The 18,304-nt window shown below is 45.7% G+C and overlaps 1 protein-coding gene and 1 pseudogene across 1 annotated transcript in view; both read right to left on the bottom strand.

Annotated features, from left to right (window-relative positions):
• LOC126253406 (histone deacetylase 5) overlaps positions 1–18,304 on the bottom strand; it is a 662,028-nt gene that overhangs the window by 626,031 nt on the left and 17,693 nt on the right. The gene's annotated exons all lie outside the window — the stretch shown is intronic.
• Positions 4,128–4,245, bottom strand: LOC126254290 (5S ribosomal RNA; annotated as a pseudogene).

Below are 18,304 nucleotides of genomic sequence, written 5' to 3'. Positions count from 1 at the left end.
ATACTTCCGCATGAGCACACTAATGAAAACAAAACCATCGAAATGTAAACCGAGATCGGATTGGAGCCTACACGTCGAATGTGTCGAAGAAATGATTCCCTACTTGTATACTGCTGGTGATGTGCTAAGAGTGCACATCCGTACCATTTAGACGTCAGTATCCTGAAAAGACAAAATGGATTTTCAGGAACTTCGTACATTCACACTCGAAGAAAATATGGTCGGGCGTCTGATCAGACACGACCACTGAGCAGGTCTTAGTGACGGCTGTGAAGACCCTAGGAGAGCTTACTCACTTATTCACGGTCGGGGCACAACGGATAGTGTTCTGTCCCGGGGCGACTTTGAGTATGCTACGCTTTCAGCAAGTCAACGAACAAATAGAGACGTTCATTGAGTTACACTGAAGACACTCTGAACAACATATAGATATGATGCCTTCCCGTGTAACCAGATATAATCGTGATATTGAGAAGTTGACTATGTGGTTCTCCGAACTTTCACCACTCCTTGAGCCTGAAGAATAGCACCACTTAATGGATGTGACACAGCTACAACTGCTAGACAAGGGACGAAAAAAGTCAGTACTATTTACAATAAAAATTCTTCTCTGTCTGACTTGGTACTTTCAAAAAGCCCTGACGCAGCTTGATGTCAACTTTTTGAAGCAAGAGAGAGGTTCCTTGTGACACTGTTCTGTGGAGAAACGACCTCAGTTAGGCTGAACGACCTTCGCTACCTAGTCTCCGAGTCTGCGGCAGAATTCGGATACCGACTTACGAGACTGCTTCTTAACTGAGACTCTGCCTAGTACCGTCCTCGTCGTGCCTGCCTAAAAGTATAGATATGGATCGGTAACGAAAAAATGATTCCACCAGTTTGGCAGTGGGAGCAACAAGAGGAGGGGTGATTCCAACAACAACAACGAAAAATGGAGCTTCAGACTGCCAACTGAAAATCATTTCTTGCGAATGTAGGATAGGGTGCAGCGAAGTGTCTGCAGTTGCAAAAAAAGGGGCTCCAGTGAACTGCCATTTGGAAACACTGTAGTTGCCATGCCAGCGAGAATTCGCCCGAGCGGGTCCTCAACGAGGTGGATGTTGGGGGGGGGGGGGGGGGACACTACGACAACTGGAAAATCCGAACCGACATCGTCGCTGAGAAGGAAGAAGCTGATTTGTTTGCCCCAAATATGTTTAGAAGTATTGTTTTGTGTGATTCCATATCCTATTCCATTTTCATTAGAAGTAACTTGCGTTTTCACAGTGTACAACGGTCTGGTAAGAGATGACATTCTACTAAATACGCGGTCCACTCACATTAACGTGTTCGACGTCAACTTGCTATAACCACTCACAGGCGGCTGGTGCCAGCGTTTGCAGTGGAGGTTGTATAATGCGTGTCGGGGGAAACAGCGCAATCGTTTTCGTAAAATGGAAACGGGGTTATTTATCTGATGTCCAAAAGGGCACGATCACTGGCTTTCCGGCCAAGGGTTGAATCATTTCCATAACGGCTTCGTTTCTAAACTGTTGTGTACCACTGTGGTTAAAACTATACCATGCATGGCAAAATGGACCTATCCAAAATCGATGTCAAGGCAACTATGGTGCACCACGGGCCACAGATGACAGTGGGTGAACGCCGGCTGTGGAGATGTGAGCAGGCGAATAGACTTGCAACTGTTGAACAACTGATCACCCAGATGAATCGAGGGGCTACCAACAGTGTTTCCTCAAAGGCCGTTCGGCGGACATTGCTGCGTACGGGCCTCCCAGCAGGCGCCTAGTCCACGGACCCATGCCGACTGTTGTACATCGGCGACGAAGTGTAGCGACCCGGACTAGGGGTGGCGTTGTTATCAGGAAGTCGAGCGAAGAGTGAGGGTGAGTGATCTCTCGGAGCGCCGGGGCGCTAATGAGACATCATTCGATTAACAACCACTTACTAATGAGAGTTGTACAATTACTCGGACTTCTTCCCGGCGCTGCGTAGCAGCGTCTGTGTAGAGACTGCCCCGCACTAAAGCGCAGGGGGGGACGTCAGCGCTCAGCACCCGTCGAGGAATGTGCAGGCTCAGGCGTAGGCGTTGTCTGAGGTCGTCGCCGCGGCCCCGTCCTAGGATGGTCCGGTGGCCGAGGCGTCGCTACGGCCCACGTGGCTACCGACGTCTGTCGGAGCCTAAGTGCTCTCGTCGAGTAACGCTGCGATTAGACTTGGCCCCAGAGATCCGCATGCTCCTGTTGTCAGTAGTCGAGATGGCGTGCAGGTGGAAAACCCGGCAGCGACACGAAGGACAGCCCGAGAGGCGGTCCCTGCATGCAGACGGGCAGGTCGGTTCTTCGTCCACGAAAGATCGGCCTCGTCCTCATATTCGGTCACTCACCACTGTGACCGGCACGATTTCAGCTCCTCCACATCCAGACGGCTGTGGACTTGTAGCAGTGGACTCCCAGGTGGCGGTGGCGGCTGTAGACACTTCCAGAGCATCTTGCAACTAGCAGAGCTGACCTATCGGTATCAGTGATGCTGCTAGAGTGGTCTAACTCTGAGAATGAGTGAACGGAAGGTAAGAGTCTTATAGTAGTCGATGCCGTGATTCCCCCCGTAAGAGTGAGCGAATGTGCTCCCGTTTTCTGAGCCTGTCAGTACTCTTGGCTAGCCTAATGTTCGACGCGTTCCTTTACACAATTTGTGGCATCCCTAGGTGAAGTTACAAGATGAAGCCTCATTACAGAAGAGCGTTGTGTGTCTTCTGCGCACTGTCGCGTAAGTGATGAATCGGGTGCTTCCGACACCCTCTCTCGCACACTATGACGCAGTAAGCTCATGTCCGTTTGTACTTAAGCACTTCTGAGTGCTGACTCTGACTATGCCACCGTTGCGTAGCCGGTGGACATGTTCCACTTAAACTAGTCACAGCTGGTTCTAACAAATTTCTTATTTCTACTCTTAATTAGTAGCCGGCTATTCAAGAGAAGGCTGGAATTTGCACGCCAATACCGCAACTGGACGTCCACTAAGTGGCGGCAGATGGTCTTTACAGATGACAGAATACCCTTAGCGTATACGAAGTGGAAAAAAAAAAAACCTGCAACAATGTCGGAAGGGTCCAGGCCGGAGGAGGGAGCGTAAAGGTCTGCGGAATAGTTTCGTCGCATTCCCTGCGTGATCTGTCATTCTGGAATGCGCAATGAATCAACACAAGTATGTAAGACGGCATCTACCAGCAGGATAATGCAGCGTGTCACAGAGCTCGAAGTTTATGTGCGTGGTTCGAAGAGGACCAACTGAGAATCTGTGGGGCCACCCGGATCGCCCTTTTGCGCCATGGATTCTCAACCGAGAAACCTAGTGCAGCTGGCTCCGGTACTGGAGTCGGGTTGGTTCCACATCCCTGTACGTACCTCCCATATCCAGACTGACACTCTTCCTGCACGTCTCGCAGTGATCCTCGCTGCAAAAGATGGTTATTCTTGACAGGTGGTCACATTAATATAACCGGACAGGGTATAATGGAAAATTTAGTAGAATATACATTGTAAACATAAAAAATTGTTTTTTCTATGTAGTTACATACTTCTACTGAACAAAGATCTCACTGAAGGCAGGGACGGCGGGTGGTTGTTCTACGGATTGTTAAACTTTGAAAACTGGAAGCATTTACAATGAAAAATCTGCGTGTTTTGCTATTTTTACGCAGCCTTAGCAGAAATGAGCATCGCATTGAGAGCGGGAATGCGGAGGAGGGAGGGGGGGGGGGAGGGGTTATTGTCCACGTTAAACGTCGACACTTGGACGCGCCTACAACATTTTCTAAAAAAGTTGTAGAATTAAAGTATAATCCGGAAACCTGTCTTTTTCATAGTTTTTTTATGATTTGGGAATTTTATCGTTCTTCAGAAGCTCTATGCCTTGATAATAATAGCACACCGTCTTCAGGCCACGAGTGGCCTACCGGGACCATCCGACCGCCGTGTCATCCTCAGTGGAGGATGCGGATAGGAGGGCCGTGGGGTCAGCACACCGTTCTCCCGGTCGTTATGTGGTATTCTTGACCGAAGCCGCTACTATTCGGTCGAGTAGCTCCTCAAGTCGCATCACGAGGCTGAGTGCACCCCGAAAAATGGCAACAGCGCATGGCGGCCTGGATGGTCACCCATCCATGTGCCGATCACGCCCGACAGCGCTTAACTTCGGTGATCTCACGGGAACCGGTGTATCCACTGCGGCAAGGCCGTTGCCATGTCTTGATAAGAATATGGTGTAAAATTACGTGTAATTAGTGCAAAATGTAGGGAATTTAACGCGTAAAAAGAAGCGTATAAGTGCTTTTTGTCCGAAGACAAAACGAGAAAAAACTTATACGCAAAAAAACGTCGCGGCTTTTTGACTCCTCCCAAGTTAGCACAGGCTTTTCGAGGTCGAAAACTTGGATTCTACACAACAGTCCACCTTTTGTAAGGTCCACTGTACCTGCCGACTGGATTCAACACTTTCTGTGCTAAAGTCTCCCAGTGAGACGATTTTTCTGAACCAGCACACTCCCACCTTCTAGTCGCGGGTCTGACCACAGGCCTCCGCTTAACCCATTCGCACCATCTTCGAAAACTTCCCGCTAAGCTTAAGTCGTATGAAGCTATTGCAAAGATTTGCTGGAACTTCACGGAGAATAAATGCGAGTACGCTGCGAATACCTGCTCTAGCAATGTTATATTCGCCCTATTGGTCTGATTTTTTATTTTTACACCTGATCAAGTGTTGAGACAAGAGCGGTCACAGACACACTCTCACAGCCTTACTGACATCCGCGACCCTCTTATAGAACTGGCTCGCCTCAACCTCCCTTGATTCAGCTGGACCAAACTTAGTAAGATACGACTTCCTGTCGGAAGAAGTGCTTCTTGTCTGTATCAGTCAAACTGGTTAATTTCCTGATTGCGACTGTAGTGCTGAAGCGCGAACCATCGCATGCGTTATAAACGACCGCTCTCGGAGCGTTAGCTGGTTCTATGGAACAGCTAAATCAATCATTCCTCGAGCCACGTGAAAATAATTGTGGCAGTGTTAGACAATGACTGATTTTTTTGCCACATGCACAGCTGGCGTGTTTTGCCATGCAGATTATGTTTCTTTCATCTCATTCGGTTTGTTTATGAATTCCAGTGGCGCTACTGTATTGTTTTTATACCATACTGACGTAAGAAGTGAATATTCGTTAGAAATGCGATGGGTTGTTTTCCCTCCCATTTTAGTTTTTGTGACATAAAGGCGAAGTTCAAACTGTATGACGCGACTGGCTATCCGCACAGACACAAAAAAGGCACAGTAAAGTTAAACGTACTGTTGACGACGCAGGCATCACACTCTAACAATTCCGAAACAGAGAAGGAAATCGGCCTTGCCCTTTCCAGAGAAACAAAGCCGGCATTTGCCTTAAGGCAATTAGAGGAGCCACGGAAAACCTGAAACTAGGCGGGACGTGAACCGTAGACCTCGCCAATGCGAGACTAGTGTCTTACGACGACCTCGGTCACATAAAAATGCTATTGCAAATGCACAAAGTGATCGCAGTTGGCGGCCAGGGTGGAAGCACGCAACTGCTGTGCCGTAACGAGCCGCAGTGTGAACCGCTAACAGGGCGGCAGGAGGCTCTGCACCCCCACGGCATAGCACTTTTTTTTTGTCTCATTTTGTTCGTTTTCGTTCTTTGATCTGCTCGGGGCGGACGTCGTTAGACACCTGTTTAAGTTCGTTGTTGATCGATTAACTCAGTTTTTTTATTACAGAGGGCAGCCAACCCTCTGACCGAACACGCTGAGCTACCGTGCCGGCAGCACCGGGCACTGGGGTGGCTGCGTGGCGGTGCAGGCCGTCACACCGGCCAGGTCGCAGTGCACCGTGACTACAGTAGTGAGGGTCCGGCGAGCGTTACTGCAGGTGGGGTAGCCTGAGCTGAAGACCATCTCCTCTCTGCCGCTTCTTCCTCGCCCTCCTTTCAGCCCCTAAATTCGACGGATAGCACCAATCGGTCCCACGAGTTTCTAGGAACAGACGCCCTGTCTTTCGTGTGTTCGCGTACTGCAGTATTCGTCTCCGTTTACCTTGTGTTTTTGAATTTACTGCAGTGCTTCACCGAGAAGACCGGCGTAACAAGTGGCCTCCCATATTATGCTCCATTTCTCTCGCATTAACGTATAAAAGTTGGCGAAGTCTCCATCAGGCACGTACATCAAGTTTATATAGTTGATTTTTAGTAATTTCTTTGAACTGGGGTGCACTTAATAACTTTGTACGGGCTGAGATGTGCGTTCGCGGTAAATTGGGCATTTAGTTCTTGTACTAGGTTTATGTATTCACCTTCGCTGTTCATGTTCCCACCTTTCATATCGTCTGAGCAAGCTCATAAATTTACGTGTGCACTCACACCTGGACATCTGCTCTAGACATTATGTATACACTACTGATGCGCATGGAAGTACGGTACAGTGACTAACACCAGTATTATTCAAATGTGTGTGAAATCTTATGGGACTAAACTGCTACGGTTATCAGTCCCTAAACTTACACATTACTTAACCTAAATTATCCTAAGGACAAAAAAACACACCCATGCCCGAGGGAGGACTCGAATCTCCCCTGGGACCAGCCAGCGTCCTAGACAGCTCGGCTAATCCCGCGCGGTATTATACCAGTATTAATTTATTTCATTTTCCTTACAGTATCACCTGACGTTACCACTGCCAACACACTGCTACGAGTCGAAGAATAGATTTGAATACTTTAACCTGTTAACCAAAGGCGTTACACCGAGGACTGTTGTCATTAGTGAGCAGACACCCATAGTTAATTTACGCTCGGTGTGCGCTATGTCGCCAACATTTGTAATGGACTGAAACAATGTTAACGTTTTGCGTTCTGTGGCTTACGCAGGAAAACGCTATGAAGAGCAATATTAATTCTCAAAGTGAAATGTAGCAGCTCCTTGGGGTATGTTTCCTGATAGTATGGTCCCAGTCAATAAACCTTGATTGTTGGTTTACCTTTTCGTCTTGTAACTGACTAAGTAATAAAAAACTGTCTCCTGTATCATTAATTGATGGCACCCCAGCGTAGTATGTTGGCTAGAAAAACCTGTCGCGTCACAACACGAAAAATGCCACACTAGACGAAATCAGCTCACAGTATATGGCGCGATGACACGCGTCAAATACAGGAGAAACGATTTCATTTCGGAACATACATTAATCAAATTCTGTTTTCGGGTAGGTGATTGAGGGATGGAGTTGGTCAATTCGATAAAACTGGAACACTACACTGTAAGAACATTATCTGTTTTGGACGTTTTATCGTTAGCAGGAATTCGTCCAAATGTTACGATGCGCCTGCTCCATCATTTTCAGAAGTTAGAAAATAGCAGCTGAAATTAAACGTGGGCGTTACGCCTCTTGAAAACGATCCAAGCGATGAGCATCCGCGAAGAGGAGAACGTGGAGGAGATCAGTGTTTATGTCCAGTCGACAAAGAGGTCATTCGAGACGGAACACAAGCTGGGATTAGGGAAGGAAATCGGACGTGCTCTTTCAAAGGAACCATCCCAGCACTTGCCTGAAGCGATCTACGAAAATCAAGGAAAACCTAAATCAGGATGGACGTACGCGGGTTTGAACCGCCGCCCTCCCGAATGCGAGTTCAGTGTGCGCCACCTCGAAGAGAAGTCATATACGAGGGCCGTTCAGAAAGTAACCTCCGGTTGATTTAAAAAAATACACCAAGTTAAATAAAAATATTTTAATATATACATCTTACAACTACATCTTTGCACTATTTTTCTACATAGTCTCCATAGCGATTGAGGCACTTATCGTATCTCTTCACAAGCTTTGAAATTCCTTCTGCATAAAAATCACCCGCTTGTGCCTGGAGCCAGCCTGTGACCGCATCTTTGAGCTCTTCGTCGTCATCAAACCGCTGTGACCCGAGCCATTTCTTCAAATGCATGAAGAGGTGATAATCACTTGGCGCCAGGTCTGGGCTGTAGGGTGGATGGTTGATAACGTCCCACTTGAAGGACTCAAGAAGGGCCGTTGTTCTGCGAGCAGAGTGAGGACGGGCGTTATCGTGCAAAAAAACGATACCGGAAGTCAGCATACCACGGCGTTTGTTCTGTATAGCCCGTCGTAACTTTTTTATGGTTTCACAGTACACGTCTTGATTAATGGTCGTACCACGTTCCATGAATTCAACCAACAACACCCCTTCGGCATCCCAAAACACCGTTGCCATCAGTTTTCTGGCAGAAAAATCTTGCGAGGCTTTTCTTGGTTTGGTAGGCGAATTTGAATGTGCCCACATCTTTGATTGTTCTTTTGTCTCAGGGTTCACGTACTTAATCCAGGTTTCGTCACCGGTCACGATTCTGTTTAACAATGATTCTCCTTCGTCCTCATAACGTGACAGAAAGTCTAATGCTGAGTCCATTCTTTGAGTTTTGTGGTGGTCGGTAAGAATTTTGGGCACCCATCGTGCACAGAACTTACGGTAACCCAATCTTGCTGTCACTATCTCGTACAAGAGAGTCTTAGAAATCTGTGGAAAACCAGTAGACAACTCCGACATTGAGAAACGTCGATTTTCACGAACTTTTGCATCAACTGTCTGAACGAGTTCGTCAGTCACCAATGATGGTCTACCACTCCTCTCTTCATCATGAACGTTTTCTCGTCCACTTTTAAATAAACGTACCCATTCACGGACAACTCCTTCACTCATAACTCTTGGTCCGTACACGGCACAAAGCTCACGATGAATACCTGCTGCAGAATATCCTTTGGCTGTAAAAAACCTTATGACAGCACGCACTTCACATTTGGCGGGGTTTTCTATTGCAGCACACATTTCAAACTGCCACAAAAACTAAACTAGCGCAGGTACGACGTTCACTCGACCACGGCTTGATGCCGACTGACCTGTTGAGTGCGTGAACGCACAGATGGCGTCGCTACTCCCCCCACAACCCGCACTGTGACCAATCGGAGGTTACTTTCTGAACCGCCCTCGTATATAAACATTGGGAAAGTGCTCAATGTGGTGATGGGCGACGGCCAATTAAACGTATATGAAACGGTTAACGTCGTAACAGGCGGAAGAGAGTATGGTAAATTTTCCGCGAAGAATTGATAGTGACAAAGTTTCATCCCGTACTGTTGCCGCATTTGTTGCATGATGACAGAAGGCAAATCTGAAAATGAATACCTCGGAAAAAGAACCCGAGTAATTTTGTAAGACGGTAAGTCGCTCTGATCCTACGCTTCACGCCAGGAATGAGACGGTGGCCATGCCACGCCAGGTCCGCTGCACTTTGAGCAGAGCTTACGCTCGGTGTTTCTTGGGATGCAAAGCGGAGTTTTTTCCAGTGACTGCCTTGTAAACGCTAAAACAATAAGCAAGCAGATTCAATTAATTAAAAACTCGTAGTTACATTACGAAGTACCTTGGTCGTTAGTTTTTTTACAATATCTTGGTAACGAATACTTACATGGTTTAACTTTATGTTTCCTAAAGTTACAGAGACTCCTGGAACCTTTTTGGCACCATAGTCACTAAGTTTATAGTTTCTTCACAAGATGTGTACACACAACAGTTAAAAGAGTCATAAAAGTGAACAGCAAAATAATGCGTAGCGCTAATGTGCTTAACAACACAGATCTCAGCCCGCTGTGCCAAATCTCGCACGTATATGAACGTACCGATAGGATCAGAACTTTTTCAGAGCAAAGAGACCGAGTCATCTACACATCAAGCAGTTAGTAAAGGTAGATATCTTTTGTGAACCCTAAAGTATAGGCGAACATTGCAAAAACTGGAAACTGGGGTCACCGCTTATACTTAAAAACCACGCTTCCAAAAAAGCACAAACTTAAATACAGTGAAACACCCAACACTAATTGCCTACGCCAATCGGGAACATACTGAAAACTTAAGCCCGAGAAAACAGGCTGACGAGCCATGATGCTACGGGTACGTGTTTCATAACGTCTTGTTCCACCTTTGGTACACAACACGGCAGCGATTTTGCGTGCATGGATTCGTCGTGTCCTTGGTACGTTTCCGGACGTACGTGACACAAGCAGTATGTGCTCAGGCCACGCGCTTCCCGTAAATTAGGGCCCGTTGGCTGTGGGCACAGAGCAGACGTCCGACAGCGTCCTATATGTGTTTCCTTCGGTTCAGATCACGCAAATTTAGTGGCCAAGATAAACACGAGCTTACTATCACGCTCCTCAAACCACTGTAGAACACTTCCGGCCTTGTGTCACGGGCAGTGTTCCTGATGGAAGACGAAAAAAAATGGTTCAAATGGCTCTGAGCACTATGGGACTCAACTGCTGAGGTCATTAGTCCCCTAGAACTTAGAATATCTATCCTTTGTCACAGTCTGCGTATGTCTGTGATTTGCCCATTTACAGCCTGTATCGTCGCTGGAATGGTTCCCATTCGTCTCTGCTCCGCTTACGTACTTTCCTTGCGGCCTGACGAGCCTCAAGTGGGAAGTAGTCATGTTTTGGCTGATCAGTGTATGCCTAGGGGGCATCGGCGTATAGGGAATCCCTGACGCGCGATCAATAAAGAAATAACATAGCCCATACAAGATGGAATTTTCACTTTGCAGCGATGTCTAAACTGGTATGAAACTTCCTGGCAGATTAAAACTGTGTGCCGGACAGAGATTCGCGCTCGGGACCTATGCTTTTCTCAAGCGCCCGACTGAGCTACCAAAACACGACACACGGTCTGTCCTCACAGCTTCATTTCCGTCAGTACCTCGTCTCCTACCTTTCCATACTTCATACATCACAGTTTTAATCCACCAGGAAGTTTCATTTCAACGCACTCTCCGCTGCATTGTGAAGAAGTTTCATTTCAACGCACACTCCGCTGCATTGTGAAAAGTTCATTGAGGAAACATCCCCCAAGCCGTGGCTACGCCATGTCTCTGCACTATCCTTCCTTCCACGAGTGCCAGTCCTGCAAGTTTCGCAGGAGAGCTTCTGTGAATTTTGGAAGGTAGGAGATGAGGTACTGGTGGAAGTAAAAGCTGTGAGGGCGGGTCGTGGGTGGTGGGTGCGTAGCTCAGAGGGTAGAGCACTTCTCCGCGAAAGGCAAAGACCCCGAGCTCGAGTCCCGGTCTGGCACACAGTTTTAATGTGCCAGGAAGTTTCATAACAGCGCACATTCCACTTCAGAGTGAAAATTTGGTTCAAATGGCTCTGAGCACTATGAGCCTTAACATCTGTGGTCATCAGTCCCCTAGAACTTAGAACTAGTTAAACCTAACTAACCTAAGGACATCACAAACATCCATGCCCGAGGCAGGATTCGAACCTGCGACCGTAGCAGTCGCGCGGTTCCGGACTGAGCGCCTAGAACCGCTAGACCACCGAAGCCGGCGAGTGAAAATTTCATTACGTAAACACGTAGGTCATTATTTTGTTTATTTTCTATGCAAGTGTGAAGGATGGAAATTATTTGCAATTCGTAGACTGCAGTTGCCCAGTTTCTAATATTCTACTAGTAAAAATAGAGTGGAATCCCGTTTAAAGAAATCAGTCCAAAATTTAATTATTTATACAATAACAGTTCTTCGCTAACAGTTTACAACAGTCTTAAGAATACCAGACTCACGACCTACGTACTGTTTCCTTAGCAGGGGACAACTGTAGAAGGCTGCAGGTTGGTGAACATTATCCAGAACTTACGCATTCCACTCAGGGAGGTGGAAACAACTAGAAACCTCGCGGGTACTGCAATCTTAGTTCAAATGAGATCAGTGACACGTTATCTGTGATAACAAAGAGGAGGTACGAAGGAGGGAAATTTTCGAGGGAAGCGATTTATCATACACATTTAAGTCCCTCTCGCTGGATATCACTCTCTTTTTCACTTGCCGTAATAATTATGAAAACGGCTCGGGTAATCATAATCTTACGTTTGAGTAAAAAGTAGCACTAGCTATACATAGTGAGCGTGAAAAAAATTAAAAATAACTCCTACGCAGCCGACGTCGAATTTTAGTCATCAAAATGAAGTTCCTAGAAAATTAACAAACGTGTTACGGAGAAGCTGGAATGAGAAAGAAAAATGGACTCAATTTTATCAGGAGACCGCTCTTGGCCACTAACGCGCTTTCGTAATGGCAGAAATCGGAGAAGGATTAGAATTTCACGTCCCGAAGACGAAAATGTCATTGGAGACGGGACACAAGTGTGGATCGGGGGCAGGAAATTGATAGCGACCTTTTCAAGCAAACTACATATACGTTTACCTTCAGCCATTTAGGAAAACCGTCGAAAACCTAAATCTGGATGTCCGGCTGGGGGATCCGCACCGCCCTTCTCCCGTCCTGTCCCAGCGGCGACTCTCAAAGGGAAAACGGAAGAAACTAAACAGCTACAGGTCTGACTCACGCGTCTAAAGAAATTTACGGATGGAGAACGTTTCTCGAGTCCAAAGAAGAGGTTACTGCTATTTTGTAGGCTTTCCAGACTCCCACTTCACTTTATTGATGTAATCTAGTCACTGGAAAGCAACTGGACAAAGTCAATCGCCGCAGATGGCGCCACTTTTGACTTAAGAGACACAAAACACTTTGCACCTTTCGCTCCCTCCAGCGCCTCACTTTCGGTGCGTCGAGCGTCAGTCGCCAGCACCACGTCTCAAAGGATCTTAATTTTTTGACTCTCCAGATTTTCTTCGCGTCCTGGATTCTGCTTCAAAGCTTGAGATACTCCATACAAAGCCTCTGAAGGCGCGCTTCTTTGTTGACAAGAGTACAGCCTCAAGTCCGTGTAGGCGGCGTCCTTTACTTGTGACAGCAGCTCTCTACCTAAAATACAAATTCTTCACCCAATATGGTAGCACTCCATCCAGTACTATGATAATTTCTTAGTACATATCCCATTTTTTATTTAATTCTGACAGATCTTCTGCGAATACATCGCATTCATCCAAATTCTGCGAATCACAGAAGTGCGTGGCAGAGGGTAATGTTTTTTGTGCCACACTTTAAGGTTTCTTCTCGTTACATTCGCTGCCAGAGCGCAGGAAAAACGACAGCTTGTATGCCCTTTTCCGAGATCTAATCCGTGTAATTTTATCTGAGCGTTCAGATACGTACGCGGCTGCAGATACATTCCTAGTTTCTATCCTAGAAGATGGCACTGGAAGTTTTCCGAGCAGGTCCCCGGGAGATTTACAGAGGCATTCTTCGAGTGTACACTCTCGACGACCCCTGCGAGTCCAACCTGATACGGGTCCCACACGCTCGAGCAGTACTCAAGTGTAAGTCGTATAAGTGTTTTGTGTGCAATCTCTTCTGTATACAAACTGCAGAGTCCCAGCATCTTACCAATTAATCGCAACCTGTCATATCATACACCTACAACTGAGCCTATCTGGTCTTTACACACTGTTGCTCCCAAACATTTATACGGCATGACTGGCTGCTGTTGCGGCTCATTAATCGTCTAGTCAAATGAGGTCAGGCTTTTATGTTTCCACAGAATTGCATTTCTCTACATTTGTGTAATTTTTATAGGATAGAATTTTGACACAGATAACTGAATTATCTGCGAAAAGTCTGAGGCTGCAGCTAGCACAGTAATTACTGTAATGTATAACATGGACGCCGATAGTTGTGTTACATTTCCCTGAAGCACCCTCATTATCAATCGAGTATCTGTGGGTTATTCTTCATTCAGGATAATGTGCTGCCTCCTTCTTGCCAGTAAGTTTGCGATCCAGTCGCAGAGCGTACTGCACTTTGTCATACTCGCCCCTTCAGCATTTCAAGCGGGGACTTCTTTCCATTTCTCACTCCAAGAGCTACACGGGTTGTCATGAATGAAGGCAAACAGAAGTAAATTGAAGAGAAACACTACATTACTTTACGCGTATACGATGCCAACTGCATGGGCTTCGCCTTCAATCAGCTGGAATCGAAAACACTAAGTAAATTCAAAAGTTGATTCGGCGGCGCTTCTATCGGTAACACCAGAAAAGTGCAGGAGTCACCATAGGAAAAAAGATAAATGTCCTGGCTCTTGCAGATGATATTGTGCTGATAGGAGAGAACATGGAAGACCTGGAGGAAATGGGGACTGGGCTAATGGAAGAAGTTAAGAAAGTAGGTCTAAGTATAAATAAGAGTAAAACAAAGTTCATGGTAGTAGGAAGAAGAGCTCATTTAAAACCAAACAGTCTAAAAATCAGAAATCTAACAATACAGAAGACAGACACATTCACGTACCTCGGTGTCAACATCAACCAGCAAAACCTTATAGAACAAGAGATAGCAACAAGACTTCAAGCTGGGGGAAGATGTCTAGGAACTATGCACAACATCGTAAAGATCGAAATTACTATCTAGGCAAGCAAAAATAAGAATATATCAGACCATCATTAAGCTAATAGTGTGCTATGCAAGTGAGACATGGACCCTGACAAAGGAAACAGAGAAAAAACTCATCACTTTTGAAAATAAAGTACTGAGAAAAATATATGGACCAGTGAAAGAAAATGAACAGTGGAGAATAAGGAAAAACAGATAACTCTGACAATTATACACACTGCCTGACGTCGTAATGAGTGTGAAAATTAAGAGACTAATAAGATGATACGGACATGTGAGGAGGAGAGGGGAGAATACGGTAATAAAGGCTGTAATGGCTGGAGAAGCTGAAGGAAAGAGACTACTGGGACAGCCGAGAATGAGATGGAAGGATAATATCATAGATGATATGCAGATACTGGGTCTGGGAGATGAAGATGCAGATGCAGATGACAGGAAAGTGTGGAAGGCTGGACTGAGTGAGGCCAAGGACCGGCTGCAGTTTGTGTGGCCAGTATAAGTAAGTAAGTAATTCAGTACTCGAAAGTGGTACCTAAATGAAACTTTATATTTGTAAACCTTGTGTTGTAAGGTAGCTACATGTCAAATTTCACGTTCGTCATACGTTTAGTCGTCCGCAGCTTGTGGTCTAGTGGCTAGCATTGCTGCCTCTAGATCACAGGATCAAGGGTTCGATTCCCGGCGGGGTTAGGGATTTTGTCTGCCCAGGGACTGGGTGTTTGTGTTGTCATCGTTTTATCATCATCATCATAATTTTGTGGCAGTGCCTAGAGTGGACTGTGAAAAAACTAGACTTGTAACAATGGGGACTTTGTACCAGCGCTGATGACCGCACAGTTAAGTGCCCCACAAACCAAAGCCAAAGTTGGATTTTTTTTTTCAGGTGCCGACTTCTCCGTGTGATTATGTCCAAATTATGGCTTGTACAATTTTTTCGTTGCACAAGATGGCCACATTTCATTTCTTTCAACAAAATATTGCCCGAGACCTCAAAGTTGCCAGAGATTTACGCTCGCTCCAAGCAATGTCGCGCATGGACTCAAACAAGAAACTAAACCGTAGGCGGTACTGCATTGACGTACGTTACAACTTTACCAGTGTTCATCGGCGACATGCGTGAATATTCACATAAAATTTCATCGAAATTGTAGATAGTCAAGCATGAAAAAATTCCGAATTTAGACGATCTGACACGGTATTTCTCATTTAAAGAACCTTCCAGAAATAAAAAGTACAAAATAATAAATACGAGGGTGCGCTGGAAAGTAATGGCTCTGAATTTTTACTCTAGTCTCAATATCGGTTGAAATATTAAACGTCATGCAAATTACTAGGTCGACTTCCCTACTTTTCTGCAGCCCTCTGCTGGTAGAGGCCTCTGAATTGTAGCATGTAAAGTGGCGGTTTGTAACTATGTCGGTGCGCTAGCAACAGCGCGCTGTAGTCGTGTTCCTGAAAGCGCGAATTTTAAGAGTTCGTCCACACATGAAGAGCACGCTCTCATTCAGCATGACAATCCCAGACCACACACAAGCTGTACAACATCTGCAACAAACCGATGCGTTGGGTTCACAGTCATCGATCATCCTACATACAGTCTCGACTTGGCCCCATCTGATTTTCATCTGTTTCCAAAACTTAAAAGAATACCTTTGAAGACTTCATTTGATAGTGAAGAAGCGGTACACGCAGAGGTGAGATAGTGGCTTTGTCAACAAAGTCAAACATCCTATAGTGATGCCATCAACAAACTGGTCTTTCGTTGGCAGACATGTTTTCGTCACCAGGGTGACAGTTAAGAAATACGTATGTAGAGATAAAGAATATAGACTTAAAATGATCAAGTTCGTTTTCCTTAAAAAGCTTTGAGAGTTTTCATATAAAAAATTCGGACGCATTACTTTAGAGCGCACCCTCGTAATGGCTGGCTATCGGCTTCAGACTGGCAACCCGCAGCACGCCAGCCAGCGACACTACACTGCACGCGCCAAAGCTGGTCCTGAAGAAATAGCGACCCGCTGTTTCAGATGTTCTCACTGGATCCAGATCACGTCAATGGCCATCAGTGAGGCGGCACTGGCAGAGCTTCGCTGTTTGAACATGTTATTACATTCTCTTCACTATGATAATCATGGAAGGTAGCCCCTCCCGTTGAAGATTCGCAATCATTGGGTGGGTCTTTGTTTTCATTTAACCATCCACTGATGATCTGGGCCTCAGTGCTGTAGTAGAGCTTTGTATGGAGGACACATACCATGTCTCTGCATTCTCGTCTTCTCGATGAATCCTCTAACTCGTATATGATGTCCATCGAGCAATAGATACGATACAGCTCAAAGTTGCACTTAAGTAAAATTTCTGTAAAACTCTCAGCCTTTTTCCTAGTTCCCAGGTTCCAGTTGCCTCATTTATTCGTTCCCGATGATGATATGTTTTGTGTGATCATCTTGAGTACTGTTTGGTTAAAGTAAGTACAGCGTATCCATTGTCGTTTCGGACTCACAACCGTGGAGCTGAAATAACAGTGAGAAGCCTGTTCTGTTTTGCTTTGCTGTGCTGTATTCAAACGTCACAACAGCTAGTATTGAATCCCAATCTCTCTGTTCAACATCAACGTACAGCAAGCACCTATCTGCCAATATCTTATTAAAGTGTGGTGTAAGGCCATTCGTATGTGGGTGGTAGGCAGTTGTCGTCCAGTGAGTGATGTCACAATGTGGTACCAACTTCAACTGGAAAACTTTACTACAATCAGAGATCATCACACAGGGTGCTCCGTGCATCAATATGTCGTCTTCATCAAGAAATCTTGCCATTGCCAGCTCGCATAGTTTTGGTAATAGCAAAGCGGATGAGGCAGTTAGTCATTTATTATCCACCGAGTCCCATTCGTTGACTAAGAGGTTGATTCCAATTCAGTGGAATGGCAGTGTTGTAAGCATGATTGGTACCAGATGTCCTGGAGATAATTGTTGCACATGCTTCTGTCATCAGCATTCCTTACAATGGCTCACAGAGTCTAATAGATCGGTAGAGAACTGGCCAATGATACCTGCATCTGATTCTGTCTACAGCCTTTACGAATCCCAGGTGACCAGATCTTAAAGTGTCGTGGAAATTAGGTCAGCTGGTCACGGGCGAGCTGTGGTAACGAGAAACCATTTCCACCCCATGGGATTGTAGTTGCTTTACATAATGCTCCATTAGTTAATTATAATTCTCCTTTAGTTGGCTTCTCCTCCTTCAAGGCTTTTAGTTTTCAGCAGTGCTGGATCTTCCCTCTGTTCATCTCCAACATCTTTTCACGCAGCGCTGACTGAGATTTCATTCATGGTGCTATGTTCGGCAAAAGGATTAACCTGCACTTTTGGATACCACTACGACATTGTGCTCCTGAAGCCTCAGTGCCAATCTTGTCAATCCGACGGATCCTTCAGGCTAGCCAGCCAGCATATAGAATGGTTGTCTGTCACAACAAGGAATGCTTTGCCAAATAAATACATCCAGAACCTGTTGATGGCACACACAACTGCAAGGCATTCTTTCTCAGTTATAAAGCAGTTCATTCCGGAAATATAATCTATCACCTTTTCACCACCTTCCTGAATTTGCACTAGAACAGCACCTATTCCATAACTGCTTCCATCAGTGTGAAGTGCTGTCTCAGCATTCTCATCATACAATGCTAGAACTAGAGATGACGTTAGCGACTCCTTAAGGAGTCAAGGAAAGGAGTTCCATGAAAATTTGGTTTCTCCCTGCCGTAGTTCTTGTTACACAAGTTCTCTTTGAATCGCCAGTGATAGAGGCAAATTGTAATACAAGAACGTTCTGACAAATTTCTCACAACACAAATGTGATGGGGAGTTGGAATATTTGTTACACTCTTATTTT

The sequence above is a fragment of the Schistocerca nitens genome, chromosome 4, assembly GCF_023898315.1.
Source record: "Schistocerca nitens isolate TAMUIC-IGC-003100 chromosome 4, iqSchNite1.1, whole genome shotgun sequence".
Taxonomy (NCBI): Eukaryota; Metazoa; Arthropoda; class Insecta; order Orthoptera; family Acrididae; genus Schistocerca; species Schistocerca nitens.
Note: the sequence above shows the minus strand (reverse complement) of the source record. Positions and strands in the feature narration are given on the sequence as shown.